This window comes from Aquarana catesbeiana, linkage group LG03 (assembly GCF_042186555.1).
Source record: "Aquarana catesbeiana isolate 2022-GZ linkage group LG03, ASM4218655v1, whole genome shotgun sequence".
NCBI classification, from domain to species: Eukaryota; Metazoa; Chordata; class Amphibia; order Anura; family Ranidae; genus Aquarana; species Aquarana catesbeiana.
Genome location: NC_133326.1, coordinates 587,351,733 through 587,367,679, shown reverse-complemented (window position 1 = coordinate 587,367,679; position 15,947 = coordinate 587,351,733). Strand labels below are relative to the sequence as shown.

General features: G+C 40.8%; 1 protein-coding gene across 3 annotated transcripts in view; it reads right to left on the bottom strand.

The window, feature by feature from the left end:
- Positions 1–15,947, bottom strand: part of SLC23A2 (solute carrier family 23 member 2) — a 308,554-nt gene that overhangs the window by 235,441 nt on the left and 57,166 nt on the right. For 2 of the 3 annotated variants that reach the window (XR_012242995.1, XM_073622040.1), the window contains exon 2: positions 13,568–13,632. The exons of the other annotated variant lie outside the window; for it this stretch is intronic. The gene's annotated coding sequence lies outside the window, so the exon portion shown is untranslated. The remainder of the gene's footprint in view (positions 1–13,567; positions 13,633–15,947) is intronic. 3 annotated transcript variants of the gene reach the window in all.

Sequence of the window (15,947 nt, the reverse complement as noted above, 5' to 3'; positions counted from 1 at the left end):
GATTTCACGGACAGGATCGGATAGCAGCTGGGGTGACATCCGCTGCCCCATAGGGATGAATGGAAGCTCTGATCAGTTCCACCTGAAAAACTGACAGGCGTACCTGATCGGAAAGCCCATCTGAAAGGGGCCTTAAAGATAAAAATTTCTTTCACCTGAAAGCATATCAAAACGAAACCATTTTAAACAATTTATGTGTTGCCGTATTAACTGAGGACACCAAAAATTAGTATAATCGGTTGATCCTAAAAAGGAATACATTATTCAAGTCACTTCCCTTCTTAGGGTTACAGTTTTATATAATCGGCAATATAATTATCAGTAGCACTGCCACCCTTCTAGGTCTAGAGGGGGTTGTGCTCACATGACTTATATAGACATATCTCTGCTAATAACAGCCTAAATTCCTCCTGGATTTTCTCTTATCTTCCCCATATAAGCTACTCCCCTGCTCCTTCAGACAAGGCCTCCACCGGCACCAAGAAATCATAGAAAGTAGAATTCAACCTACAGCCTCCATGGTACTAGAAAGTGATGAAAAGGTGTCACGCCAATCGCACACACAAACCGGATGCCCACTAGAAAATCAGTGCTACATTCTTTGTGGGCACAAGTTGTTCCAAGTTCAAAATTTTAATAAAGATGTTTTCTAGTGAATAACAATGGGGGGAGTTATACCTAAAAGATAAGTAACATATCCCAAAAAAAATACATCAGTAAAGTTTAGATGTACTTTAATAACATGAAAAAATAGTAATACTTTAAACTTGCAACCAGATATATTTACACGGTCCCCCTTTTTTTATTACACATTTCAAACAAAGAGGACCCCTTCTAACTGGAAGTTTTATATTTTACTTTGCTAATAATAAACACACTGTATATTTTAAATTATCACAATATATTCAGTTTGTAAATCTGATAAGTACTTCATGAAACATCCAAATGACAAGCATAAAGAGATATTTGTTCTAAAACAAGCAATAAGAAAAAGCCGAGCATACAAAAGGCTAAACACAGGTGTAAATTGCTATAGGATGGACAGAATTACAGCTCAGCAGTATATCTTATTTTACAGGCATTATGAACCATTTCTTCAGGAGACCAGGGTCAGGTGGCATGCACACCCAGTGATTTAGGACATTTTGGCTCATTTTCTTCTGTATAGGAGAAAGAGCTGCCGTTCACTGCCTATGGAGAGGATGCTCAATGTGCTGAAGAGAAATCTTCAAGGTCGGGAAAAAAAAAAGAAAATAAATCTGCCAAAAGGTCTGCTCATTCAAAACATAAAAATTGAAATACCTTATTACAAGTAAATATTAGAATAATTGTTGCCAGGAGCTGTACTCTCAGCTGGCTATACATACAAATAAATATCTTATTGAAGTTGCATTTATTTAAAGTCATTAAAATACAAATAAGTGAACTGGAAAGTTGCAGGCAGAGTGCAAATAACTAGACACTGGTATTGCCCTGAAAAAAAAAAAAAAAAAAGTGGCGTGCTGAAATATTACAGACAACCTCATATTTTCACAATGTAAACACATCTAACCAAAGACCCAAGGTTTTATTCTTACAATATATTACAAAACTCAGTTACCAGTGTTCTATTGATTTATTTTTTTGCAAATTCTTTTTTTAGGTAATTTTCAAAGTTTACAAATAGACAATGTAGTAAACAAAAGGTACAAAACAAAAAAGAGCCATCAACAGCAGAGCTGGTCAGCACAACCAAGAGCAGAGTCAAGGCCAATAACAGGATAAGAAACAGCAGTATATCCGCAGAAAGACAATTGTCCTCAAACAGTTGTCACGTACCTGGCTATGGTACAGTAAACATTATAAAGCATAAGCCTGTATACCCTTACAATCATATATCCATTCCCACCAAAGTGTAATAGAAATCACTACATGAAGGCACTTTGGTACTGATAGATAGGGTAAGCACATTCTCCAGCAGAGTCAGCTCTCACGCAGTGGACACATCACTAATCCATCCTCCCCATACATTAACAAAATTTTGTTGGCACCCCTCTGCTAGCATATGTGGCCTTATAAAGATATTAGATCTTATTAACCTAAAAGTATTTTAATGTAGCACACTTTTTTATTTTTTTTTAATGTCCCCTGGTTGCTATGGGTAAAAATGGTGCATCTTTTTACTAAACAGAAAAAAAAAAAAGTATATACATATACACAGTGGGGACGGAAAGTATTCAGACACCCTTAAATTTTTCACTCTGTTATATTGCAGCCATTTGCTAAAATCCTTATCATTTTTTTCCTCATTGATGTACAAACAGTACCCCATATTGACAGAAAAACACAGAATTGTTGACAGATTTATTAAAAAAGAAAAACTGAAATATCACATGGTCCTAAGTATTCAGACCCTTTGCTCAGTATTTAGTAGAAGCACACTGTTGATCTAATACAGCCATGAGTCTTTTTGGGAAAGATGCCACAAGTTTTTCACACCTGGATTTGGTGATACTCTGCCATTCCTCCTTGCAGATCCTCTCCAGTTCTGTCAGGTTGGATGGTAAACATTGGTGGACAGCCATTTTTAAGTCTCTCCAGAGATGTTCAATTGGGTTTAAGTCAGGGCTCTGGCTGGGCCATTCAAGAACAGTCACAGAGTTGTTGTGAAGCCACTCCGTTATTTTAGCGGTGTGCTTAGGGTCATTGCCTTGTTGGAAGGTAAACCTTTGGCCCAGTCTGAGGTCCTGAGCACTCTGGAGAAGGTTTTCGTCCAGGATATCCCTGTACTTGGCCGCATTCATCTTTCCCTCGATTGCAACCAGTCGTCCTGTCCCTGCAGCTGAAAAACACCTCCATAGCATGATGCTGCCACCACCATGATTCACTGTTGGGACTGTATTGGCAGGTGATGAGCAGTGCCTGGTTTTCTCCACACATACCGCTTAGAATTAAGGCCAAAAAGTTCTATCTTGGTCTCATCAGACCAAAGAATCTTATTTCTCACCATCTTGGAGTCCTTCAGGTGTTTTTTTTTTTAGCAAACTCCATGCGGGCTTTCATGTGTCTTGCACTGAGGAAAGGCTTCCATCGGGCTACTCTGCCACAAAGCCCCGACTGGTGGAGGGCTGCAGTGATGGTTGACTTTCTACAACTTTCTCCCATTTCCCGACTGCATCTCTGGAGCTCAGCCACAGTGATCTTTGGGTTCTTCTTTACCTCTCTCACCAAGGCTCTTCTGCCTCGATAGCTCAGTTTGGCCAGACGGCCAGCTCTAGGAAGGGTTCTGTTCATCCCAAATGTCTTTCATTTAAGGATTATGGAGGCCACTGTGCTCTTAGGTACCTTAAGTGCAGCAAAAATTTTTTGTAACCTTGGCCAAATCTGTGCCTTGCCACAATTCTGTCTCTGAGCTCTTCAGGCAGTTCCTTTGACCACATGATTCTCATTTGCTCTGACATGCACTATGAGCTGTAAGGTCTTATATAGACAGGTGTGTGGCTTTCCTAATCAAGTCAAATCAGTATAATCAAACACAGCTGGTCGCAAATGAAGGTGTAGAACCATCTCAAGGATGATCAGAAGAAATGGACAGCACCTGAGTTAAATATATGAGTGTCACAGCAAAGGGTCTGAATACTTAGGACCATGTGATATTTCAGTTTTTCTTTTTTAATAAATCTGCAAAAATGTCAACAATTCTGTGTTTTTCTGTCAATATGGGGTGCTGTGTGTACATTAATGAGGAAAAAAATGAACTTAAATGATTTTAGCAAATGGCTGCAATATAACAAAGAGTGAAAAATTTAAGGGGGTCTGAATACTTTCCGTCCCCACTGTGTGTGCACCTCTCACATTTTTGTAAATATTTTATTATATCTTTTCAGGTGACAACACTGAAGAAATGACACTTTGCTACAATATAAAGTAGTGAGTGTACAGCTTATATAACCGTGTAAATTTGCTGTCCCCTCAAAATAACTCAACACACATTCAATATTTTGTGTGGCCACCATTATTTTCCAGCACTGCCTTAACCCTCTTGGGCATGGAGTTCACCAGAGCTTCACAGGTTGCCACTGGAGTCCTCTTCCACTCCTTCATGACGACATCACGGAGCTGGTGGATGTTAGAAACCTTGTACTCCTCCACTTTCCATTTTTAGGATGCCCCACAGACGCTCAATAGGGTTTAGATCTGGAGACATGCTTGGTCAGTCCAAGCATGTCTCCAGACAAAAATGTGAGGGGTGTATTCACTTTTTTGAGATACTGTATATATAAAATATACATACTGTATATAGATACTTGTATGTGCCTTATTTATTTTTTCTATCCCTGTCGATGACAATTTTTATCTTCATTTTTCACACTGTAGCCCTGATGAAAGGGGTGTTATGTGGCCCCCGAAACATGATGGCTTTTACATTATTCCCAATTGATGTTTGGAATAAAATCTTACCTTGGACACAGTGTGATGCTTTGATTCTAGATTCAAGAGACAAAAATTAACATTTCTAAATGATTCCAACACCATAGAAAAACTTTGAGTTCAGGCCCACTTAACCATTTGCCAACCGGGCCATAGCCAAATGACGGCTACATTGCGGTCGGATAATTCTGGGAGGGCATACAATGAGGTCCTCCCAAAATCGCGCTCCCCCTGGGGAGTGCACACGAGTGTCTGTGCTTGCTGGGTTCTTGGGACCCAGCGTGTCACCGATCTGGGTAAAGGGCCAATCCCAATGGCCCTTTACCATGTGATCGCTCCGTCCAATGATGGAGCGATCACTGTCAACAAACTGGCATCATGTCTGGTTCTGTTCTCTCACAGATCAAGTGAGGAGAGGGAGAAGCTACAGTGTGAGGCTGCTTTATCTATTCCAAGTGCTCAGCAGTGCCCCATCAGTGCCACATCTGTGCCCCGTCAGTGCACATCTGTGCCACATCAGTGCCCAGCAGTTCTCTACAGTGCCCCATCAGTGCACATCTGCGCTGTACAGTGCCCCATCAGTGCCATTAAAGTGCCCATAAGTACTCATCAGCACCACCCTATCAAGGATCCTCATCAGCGCCCATCAGTGACATAAAAATGTGTAAAAAATGCATTTTCATTCCACATTTTCCAAAAACTTGTGGAAAAAAATGACATGTTCAAAAGACTCATTATGCCTCATAGAATATACGTTGGGGTGTTTGCTTTCCAAAATGGGGTCATTTTGTGGGCGTTTCGATTGTCCTGGTGCTCCAGGGCCTTTAAAAGTGTGATAGGTTGTCAGGAAACTATATGTAATTTATGTCCCTAGAACGCCTGATGGTGCCCCTGCATGTTGGGCCTCTCTATGTGGCCAGGCTTTGTAAAAGTTTCACACGTGATATCGCTATATTCAGGAGGAGTAGCAGAATGTATTCTGGGGTATAGTTGTAAGCATGCATATGCCATACGAGAGAAATAACCTGTTAAAAGGCATTTTATTTTGCAAAGAATTGTGAGAAAAAAGTAAAACGTGAAAAACCATGCCTCTTACTAAATACCTTGGAATGTCTACTTTCCAAAAAGGGGTAATTTGAGGGGTATTTGTGCTGTCCTGGCTTGTTAGTGTCTCAAGAAATTAGACAGGCTGTCAGTATATCAGCTGTGATCAATTTTCAACGATTGGCACCATAGCTTGTAGACTCTATAACTTTCACAAATACCAAATAATATACACTGATTTGGGTTATTTTTACCAAAGCAGTATACATTTTGGCCAGAACTTATGAAGAAAAATTACTAATTTGCAAAATTTTATAACAGAAACAAAGAAAAATGCATTTTTTTTAAACAAAATTTGCAGTCATTTTTTATTGTGTAGCACAAAAAATACTAAACCCAGTGGTGATTAAATACCACCCAAATAAGCTCTATTTGTGTGAAAAAAAAGAACAAAAAAAATCATATGGGTACAGTGTTGCATGACTGAGTAATTGTCAAAGTGTGACAACGCTGAAAGCTAAAAATTAGCCTGGTTAGGAAGGGGATTTACATGCCCAGTGGGCACTTCTTTAGAATTCTGAACAGTGGGTTCTCATTTTATACAAATTTAGTTTGCAGCCCTCTGAAAACTCTATATGCCATCTCAGTCATTTTGTTTAAATTACATAAAGCAGTCTGAAATCAACACACACATCATATAGGTGCAGTGGGGATCCTAGAGTGTTGAGAGCTGGTGACATGTGAATATGGTATCTCCTATACACCTACAGATTTGTTTAAACTCGTGGCAGCAAGTGTTAGAACCTAATCTGTATTGGCAGACATGGAAAGGAAGAGTTGTTCATGTTTACTGCCAAATGGTCACAAATTGACCACCCTAATAGGTATGTATTGAGGCTGAGCTAGAACTTTTGTGGTTTAAAGGGGTGTGGATGTTGTGGGTAAAAGCAGTGTTTGGGCCACAGATACCCCACCTCTAATGCCCTGTACACATGGTCGGAATTTCCGACGGAAAAAGTGTGATAGGAACTTGTTGGCGGAAATTCCGACTGTGTGTGGGCTCCATCACACATTTTCCATCGGAACTTACGACACACAAAGTTTGAGCGCTTGCTATAAAATTTTCCGACAACAAAATCCGTTGTCAGAAATTCCGATTGTGCGTACACAAATCCGACGCACAAAGTGCCATGCATGCTCAGAATAAATTAAGAGACGAAAGCTATTGGCTACTGCCCTGTTTATAGTCCCGACGTACGTGTTTTACTTCACCACGTTCAGAACGATCGGATTTTCCGACAACTTTGTGTGACCGTGTGTATGCAAGACAACTTTGAGCTAACATCCGTCGGAAAAAATCCATGGATTGTGTTGTTGGAATGTCCGATCAATGTCCGACCGTGTGTACAGGGCATAAGTCTCCTTTCCCATCTGGCTACAAAATCTCCTGGTTATTAAGGACCCAGAGAAGATGTGAATTTGGCCGTACAATGTATTACTAAACTATACTCATCACTAATGAAGTTTGTTTAAAGCACTGAACCCAGCAAATATCCAATTCATTGTATTTTGTCTTGAAAGTATTGAACTGCACACTTACTGTATATAAGTAGTCACTTATGCCTCATGCCCACTCTACCAGTCTTATACTCATCTGACTCCAATGCAGCCATATATCACTTACTAGACAACATGGCTGTTTAAAAATAATAAAAAATAAAATCCCAGCTTAGTGCATGCATGGGCCATCATTTGGTACTATGAAGAGTTAGTGCAGTGAAGTAGTAGTAGACACCGCTCATCCAGATCCTGTGCTGAGCGCTCGGCCTGATGCATTCAAAACACAAAAAGTTGACCGCTCAGCACAGGGACCATTCAGAGATGCATTTTCATTTTCTGAATGCAAAGCGCCCTCTGATTGGAAATGTTGGCGTAGCAGGGCAGTGACAAGAACTGAGTGGCTACTCTCTTGCATTGTGAACACCTTAGGTCGAGCAGGTGGTCTGATGCATTGTGAACACAGGAGGTTGGCCATTCAGCACGGACACCATTCAAGAATGCTTTGCATTCCCTGAATGAACACAATGTGTTCTATTATTGAACAAGGTGCATAGGCAGAGCTGTTATGTCACACTCTCCACCTTTTCCAGTCAGAGAGAGCTTGCATTCATTCAGAAAATGCAAAGCAATTTATGAATGGCACCCGTGCTGAGTAGCCATCCTCCTGTGTTCACAATCAGACCACCTAAACACAGGACCTGGAAGCAAGTGGAGATCACTGGAGTATTGGTGTCTGCTTCGGCGATTTCCAGCTTCCAGGGGATTGACCAGGTATGGTACATACATAATTACATTGGATTGGTCCAAGATGGACCAATGTAACTATTGCACAGGGCACTTGGAGTGTGTTCTGGATGGCAGGTATATTTCACCAGTGTCTGGGCTGTGGTCCCTTTAAAGGAGAGCTCAAGAGACATTGCTTTACTCAGGGGTTCTCACCTATGTAGGGTAAGGGGTTCCAGGGTAGTCTGATTATAGAGGGGAGAGGACTGATCTTTAGTACCCTCTGGAGTCCTCATTAGTGACCTAGAATTCAGAGATTTGGAGAGACCTTTGGGTGAAAAAAGAACCTCCAAAACCTGATTACAGGGACCTTGGTCCTCAAGGGTTTGAGCCACATGCAAGGGAGTCTTGAAAAGCAGCAATAAGTAAGTAGCGGGTGTCTGAGGTCACGTGGAGTGGTTCACAGCTGTGAACAAGGGTGGACTAGTTTTGCTGAGCTCCTGCAGTTTGTCTTGTATGAAAAAACAAGTGGGAACCCTAAGCCAAAGCGTGGGGCCGGCAGAGAGCGTATTCTATGGTTTTCGTTATATCAGGGCTGTGAATAGTTTACATTACTTTTTCTGAAGAAAGCCATTTGTGTTTGCCTGTTTTGAGAGACCAACAGACTATTTACTTTTGTAAGCAGCTTGCTAGTGATCCCAGGCCTTCCATGTCACACTATGAAAAAAATATACCACACCTGGAGGTCATATTTTAAAAAAAACTGACAATACAAAGGTTTGATTTTTGGTTGAGACAAAAGATCAATCTATTAAGTGATAGAATTGAAATCTGTGTGGGCACCATAACTGCTGAAAACTAATTACCATAGAGTTGTGCAGAAGAGTCACTTTTCCTGCAGTCTTTGCTGCAGACTGAAGATGATCTCAAGTATAACTAAGACAAGCCGATTGGATTTGTGATCCATCTAGAACAAACTGGTAGTTGTGCACAAGTATGGGCCTAATCTGGCATATGGGAGAAAGCCACATACACCAGATGGAATTGTTGTGTGGTGCACCAAGGGACTGGTTGGTTCAGGTTAGAAATTTTCATCCATAAATCCATTACTTTCATAGAGTATGTATGTGAGATGAAAGCAGCAGTCCAGAGTACATATGTTGAAAAGATAGGAGCAGGTATGCAAGCATCAGTTAAACAAGATACCATTAACAGGCATAATCATGACCCTAAGCATTGACTACCACCTCAAACCTGAACGGCACATCAACAAATCCTACAAATATGTAATCTTTCGCCAAGATAGTTTATCCTAAGTAAATTAGTAGAAAAAGCTGTATATCCATCTGTGCATATGTAGTACATTTTTAGACCTGGCTATTAACAGATTAAGGAACATGAAAATATTCCACATTCCAACACTGGGCTAGAAAACCGTCACCATCAGAAGGAACTATAGGGCGAGGATTAAAATACTGCTCAGCTTCCCTGCGGTCTGTAAGAAAACAATGGCTGCAGCTTAAGAATGATAGAGATTGGACTGTTTCCACTACATGAGCATTATATTCATATTTCAGTAGCTATTCTCAGATTTCTAAAGGAATCTAAAATCTCCTGCAGCCATATACAAAGTATTAAATGGGAGTATTTTTTAAAAGTATCAAATTAAAACCTCTGTCTGCACCGTTGGAGTCTCCCTGGGGAAGATTCACTCTCACTTTATGTCCTATTGACCATTAAAAATAGGGGGAAAGGAAGCTCTAAAATTTTAGAGCTGTCATCAGGACAGTAGGGGAGAAGAATGGGAGACAGACGGCAATAAAACCCCAACAAAAGGTTTTACCCGTCTAAAGTAGAAAATGGTGTAATTTTAACTCTACCCACCCAAAGCACACCTGGCCTGTGAAGGCACATTGACCTGACTCATACACCATTCAAGAAATAAGAGAATAGGCTCCTTGTGTGATTTGCTGATGCCAGTCAATTTGAAGTGGAAAAGGGGAGATAAGAGGTCTGCCAATAATGATAATGGCTGCAGATGGATCATTTATTAAATTGACCTATGTAGTGAATATGTTTAAACAATATTTAAACTTGTTTTAAGTGCATGCAAATTCAAATTAAACTCAAAATATTGCCCCCCCCCCCACCACCACCTTTTGCTTTATACATATAACACCTTAAAAGAGAAGTAAGGAGGCTTAAAACTGGGTGAGGAACAGACAAACTCAAACTCTGCTACTAAGGTGAGGTTGTGCAAGACAGTTACGGGTCACAGGTCACACATCATGGCAAAACTGAGCACAGCAAGAAGACACAAGGTAGTTCTGCATCAGCAAGGTCTCTTCTAGGCAAAGATTTCACAGCAGAATGGGGCTTCAAGATGTACTCTTTTGCAGCACAGAAAAACTAGCAACACTGATACGGTGGTCGGCCAAGCAAAACTTAATGCAGCAGATGAAAAAACACATAATTTTCATATTTTTATTTTTTGCATAACTAATGCAAATTACCCGTATAGTACAATTTAGACCATGGGTGTACTTATTTCCCATTTTCCAAGGTATAAGCAGTTAATGTTTGCATGTATGATGTATACCTGTCAGATCGGGCGAGGCTTGGAGTGCATTCCATTGACCGTCTCTGGTTTGACTGGTGGATGTTGACCTGTGTACTGCCTGTGGAACTGCGCATGGGTGTCCTTCCATGTTATTGTGAGATTGTGGATCTAGGCTATGTAGTCTGTTAGATCGAGGAGCGCCCTGCATGCCAGGTTCTTTGCCTGGTATGCGTATCGCTGCTGTCGGTAGAGGAGTGGAACGCACACCGGGCATTGTTCTGGGTTGGTGCCATACCGGGCAATATCTACACAGGTATGTTAATTATGATTGATTATTTCATCTATATATATCTGCAATGAATAGACTTGGACTCATACCCCAGTTGAAGTCTTTGTGGATGAAAGGCGTTGGTCTGTACGAGCCCGCTACATGACTTTGCGCCTTTCGAATTTCTATGTGATCACTGCTATGGAGATATCTCGATGCTTATTATTTAAGAATTGTTGAAAGTTTTCTACCTTTTAACTAAATTCTTTATTAAGACGATTTTACACTATGTGGAGGTTTCTTGTTTTCTATAAACGCTGCAGTCCATAATCTGACAAGAAGGTCGGTTGGTCTGGAGAGTTGCGGTATCAAACCCCTGGAGATCACCGATTCGACCATCATCCTGACATTTCCAGCTTCATGCTTATTTGACTCATTTGAGTCCATACATTATGGTAAGAGTGTTTACTCTCTCTTCTGGGTGGTGGATGCACACATCACGGTGACTCCTTAAGTGGACACGGATTGCTTTATATAATCACTACTGAAACAGACATTGTTTTCTAGTTACACCTGGACTGTCCCACCACATGGTGGTTATTTTGCATTAATAGTTTTTTCCTTCTTCTAGAAGGTTTTACTTGATTTTTTGCACTTATTCACTTATTGCACTTTATCATTTGTATATGGTAATGCCACTATTTACCTTTGCATGTATCTGTTTATAATTACTATCATATTTCAGAGCTGCACATTTTTTCTCAGAAAAACACATCATGTTTACTTCACTTTGACATCAGATGTCCAGCGATGCCATCAGCACAGAATTGGTGGAAACCAGTGGGACACAGGTATACCCATGTACTGTCTGGAGACATCTGGCCAGAAGTAGTGTTCACTGAAGAATTGCGGCCAAAAAGCCATACCTCTGACGTGGAAACAAGGCCAAAAGACAACTATGCAGAAAGATATAGGAAATGAGATGCAGAAAAATGGCAGCAGGTGTTAGGACTTAGGAGGCAAAATTTTCAATATTCGGCTGTAGCAGGAGGCAGTTTGGTTGCCAAAGGGCTGGGGCTGTGAAGCATGGTGGAGGTTCCTTGCAAGTTTGGGGCAACATTTCTGCAAATGGAATTAGAAATTTGGTCAAGGACCAATGGTGTCCTTAATGCTTAGAAATACAGGCAGATATTTACCCATCAGCCCATACCATCAGGGAGGCCCAATGTCATTAAGAACCATCTTCTGCATAAACAACGAGTCCTGGGAGTGATGGTTTGACCCTCACAGAGCCCTGATCTCAAAATCAAATCTGTCTGAGATTAAATGAAGAGATAGAAGGATGGGAGGCAGCCTACATTCACAGAAGATATGTGGTCAGTTCGCCAAGATGTTTGGAACAACCTATATATGCTGAGTTCCTTCAAAAACTGCGTGCAAGGATACTTCAGAGAAGACATCAACGTTTCTGGAACATGTTCAGATTTGGCTTCTTCTTTCCATGATAGAGCTTTAACTTGTATTTTTGGATGGCACAGCGAACAGTGTTCAGACAGTGATTTTTGGAAGCATTCCAAGGGGTCCAAACATCACAGGCATCTAATATTGCGTTTCAGCCTTGCCCCTTGAGCAAAGAGATTTCTCCAGATTCTTGGAAGCTTTTGATGACATGTATTGTAGATGATGATAAATTTCAAAAGTCTTCGCAATTTTACATTGAGGAATATTTTTTCTGAAATTGTTCGACAATTTTTAGATGCGGCTTTTAACAGATTGGTGAACCTCTGCTCATTTGTACTTCTAGGACACTGACTCTCTAAGATGCCCTTTTTTTATACCCAATTATGTTACTGACCTGTTGCCAATTTACCTAACTAGCTGCAAAATGTTCTTTCAGCTCTTCCTTATAGGCACCACTTACTTTGCCAGCTTTTTGTTGCCCTGTCCCAACTCTTTTCAGATGTTGCGGTCATCACTTTCTAAATTACATTTCCCCCCCCCCCCATTTTAAACATTTGATATGTTTTCTATTTTCTACTGTGAATAAAATATGCATTTGAAATTTTACACAGCATCCCAACTTTATTGGAATTGAGGTTGTAGTCTTTTTTTTTAAATTGTTGTATTTTTATTTAAACTGGAGTTTGAGTAGCTGTAAGAACCAGTGATGTATATAAAGCAAACCACTGCCTTTTCCTATAAAAGAAAAGTATTTACTTGAGTACTCATACTCAGGAAAATGCTCCAGATACCGAAACCGATACTTTGCGGTGCAAAATAAATGGGCACAAATCACACTGCAAATAACCACATGCAATTTGAACAGGAATGCAGTGCGATTCCTGTCCAAATCACATGCAATTTCCCGCACCACTCCTGTGTGAACCCAGGTTGAAATCACTACGACAAGCCTGGGTTCCCACAGGAGTGGTGGGAAAACCGCATGCGATTTGGACAGGACATGCAATTCTTTGCAGTGCGTTTTGTGCCCATTCATTTTGCATGGATGCAAATTGCACCGCAAAGTATCAGTACTTGGTATCGTCGGGTTCTTCACCGAACGTATTGGTACTCGTCGATAGATAAAAATGCTAAATCGGAGCATCCCTAAAAGAAACATTTCCAATCAGTTGCTTAGGATCAAACATCTTAAACAAAATTGTTCAATGTTTCAGATATGCGATATCAATTTTGGGTATATGTGAAGGTGGAGGAAACCCGCAGCAGTGCTTGAGGGGCCAATTACATTTCACAGCCGTGCTCTGTGTGCATTGGCACACAGAGCATGGCTCAGCCCCGTCACCCACTCTCTGTTCAAAAGCTGCGATTGACAGCAGCAGGAGCCAATGACTCCTGCTTCTGTCTCTGAGCCTATGAGGAGGGAGAGAGGGAGCTGCTTTTTGGCACAGCTCTGGACCAAGATCGGGCTCAGGAAAGTGCAATGGGGGACTGGGGGGGGTGGGGGGGCATTTTGGAGATTAGATTTAGGAAGAAAGTCCTACCTTTCTCTGGGTCACCATTTGCATAATGCTAGCTGGACATCATTCGCTCCTCTCAAAAGAAATTCCTAATAATAAAAAAAAAAATAAAAACACATGTATACATTTACATTGATACACACAAGTTTATTACAACGGCAAAAAGAAACAAGTAGCATCCTGTAGATTTTATCTTTTACCCACACCGCTTCAGTAAACTGAAATTAAATCAGTCACAGAATTTTACATTGCCCTATTAGTGACCCAAGTGTTCTTTTAAATAAACAAATATAATAAAATAAATGAAATCATTCAACGGCAACTTATAGCCTTCCAGCTGTAATACACAGGAAATGAAGCATTATGGGCCTGTACACTATAAAAGCTGAAATGTTAGTGCATGCATAATGTCTGGTCAATGCTCCCAGAATTCAGTTTACCTGTTCTTCTAAACAGGAAATTTACAGCACCAAAAAACACCCCTAAAAGCTAGGAGTTCACTTCAAACGTTTATGTAAAATACAGTATCCACTAGAGCTGCACGATTCTGGCTAAAATGGGAATCACAATTTTTTTGCTTAGAATAAAGCTCACGATTGTAGCGGTAAATACAGTGTGACAAAATATTGCAACAACTGCCATTTTATTCTCTAGGGTCTCTGCTTAAAAAAAATATATATATAATGCTTGGGGGTTCTAAGTAATTTTCTAGCAAAAATTACTGACTTTAACTTGTAAGCAACAAGTGTCATGCTGTCCATACACTATACGAAAAATCGGCCGAACCTTTTTTCGAGAAACGAACATTCGGGAGAGCAAACAATAGTGCCATCATGTAATGACCATAAATCGTTCAGTGGACATAAATGAAATTTTTGCTAGTTTTTTTTACATATACCTAGTGCACACAGTTCGGACGGGAAGCACATTAACCTTTCAAATTATCGTTCCAATTTCCAAACTTGTCCTTCGTTTTTTCGGCTCAAAAACATCCCAACAATTTTCGATTTTGTGCCCATTAACTGGCCGAAAAACAAACGAACCGGCCAAATGACCAAATTTCAGCCGATTTTTCCTATAGTGTATGGCCAGCATTAGAAAAAGGTTTAGTCTTTAAGTGGTTAAACTGACCTCATTTACAGATCGAAGTTCTTCCCTTTGATCTAAAAGAACTAAATGTTACAATTAGGTGTGCACCGAATGGAAATTTTGGTGCCGAAACCGAAAATGAAGGATGCACTAGGCCGAAGAACTGAAACCGATACCAAAAATGACAGTTTTTAAAAAATAGTTATATTTTTATATACAATTGTATTATATTCGACTTAATTAATATCATCAATTTAAAATAATATGAATTTATTGTTGGCCATTATTGGTACCTTTAGTGCAAGAAAGGTCAAGAAAAATGCAGTCTGCGGTCTCTGACCATCTCTTGTATCGTGTCTGCAATCTCTTACTTAAACTCAAACACATTGCTAATAGTATTAGCAACATTTCTATTCGGTGCACCTCCAGCAGACATGATACAGGAGATGGTCAGAGACTGCAGACACGATACAAGAGATCAATGCAGCCTCACCAGTGACCATCAAATGCAGCTTCACTAGTGCCTGTCAGATGCACCCTACCAGTCAGTCAGATGCAGCAGCCTGCCTGTGCCCTACATACAGCCTCACCAGTGCCTGTGCCCATCAGATGCAGCAGCCTGCTTGTGCCTATAACATGCAGCCCGCCAGTGCCCATCATGTACAGCCTACCAGTGCCCATCATGTACAGCCTATCAGTGCCCTTGAATCGCAGCCTGCCAGTGCCCATCATGTACAGCCTACCAGTGCCCATGAGATACAGCCTGCCAGTGCCCATGAGATACAGCCTGCCAGTGCCCGGTAGCGCGATCTCACGCTGTGTCAGAGCTGGATTTGAATCGCCGTGCAGATGCTGTAACGATGTGAGAAGAGCAGGAGGGAGGCGAGACTCTGACAGGTGCGCGCTGGGATGATACATGTGTGGCACCCAGCGGGATGGCCCCGCCCCTTTTTTTTTTTCGAAATTTCGGTGCACCACTAATTACAATGTTTCTCTTTATCTACACCTGAGGAATGTTGTGATAAATTTGGCAGGCTGCCTGTTTTTGTTTTTTTTTTTGACAGCTATCAGCTGTGAGCAGAGAACTCTCTGCACTGAATCGGGAAATGCTGTATTAAAGCAAACTTCAGTCATTTTTTTCTTCTTTCCATCTATTAAATCTTCTGTCCTTGTTGTTTTAACTTTGGATAGTAAAACATTTTTTTTCTGCCAGTAAATACCTTATACAGCCCACTACCTCTTTCTTGCCTGGTAAAAGGCCTAGGCTTATGACATCATGCACAGCTCTGTCTCTCTCACTCTTGTGAGAGTTTGC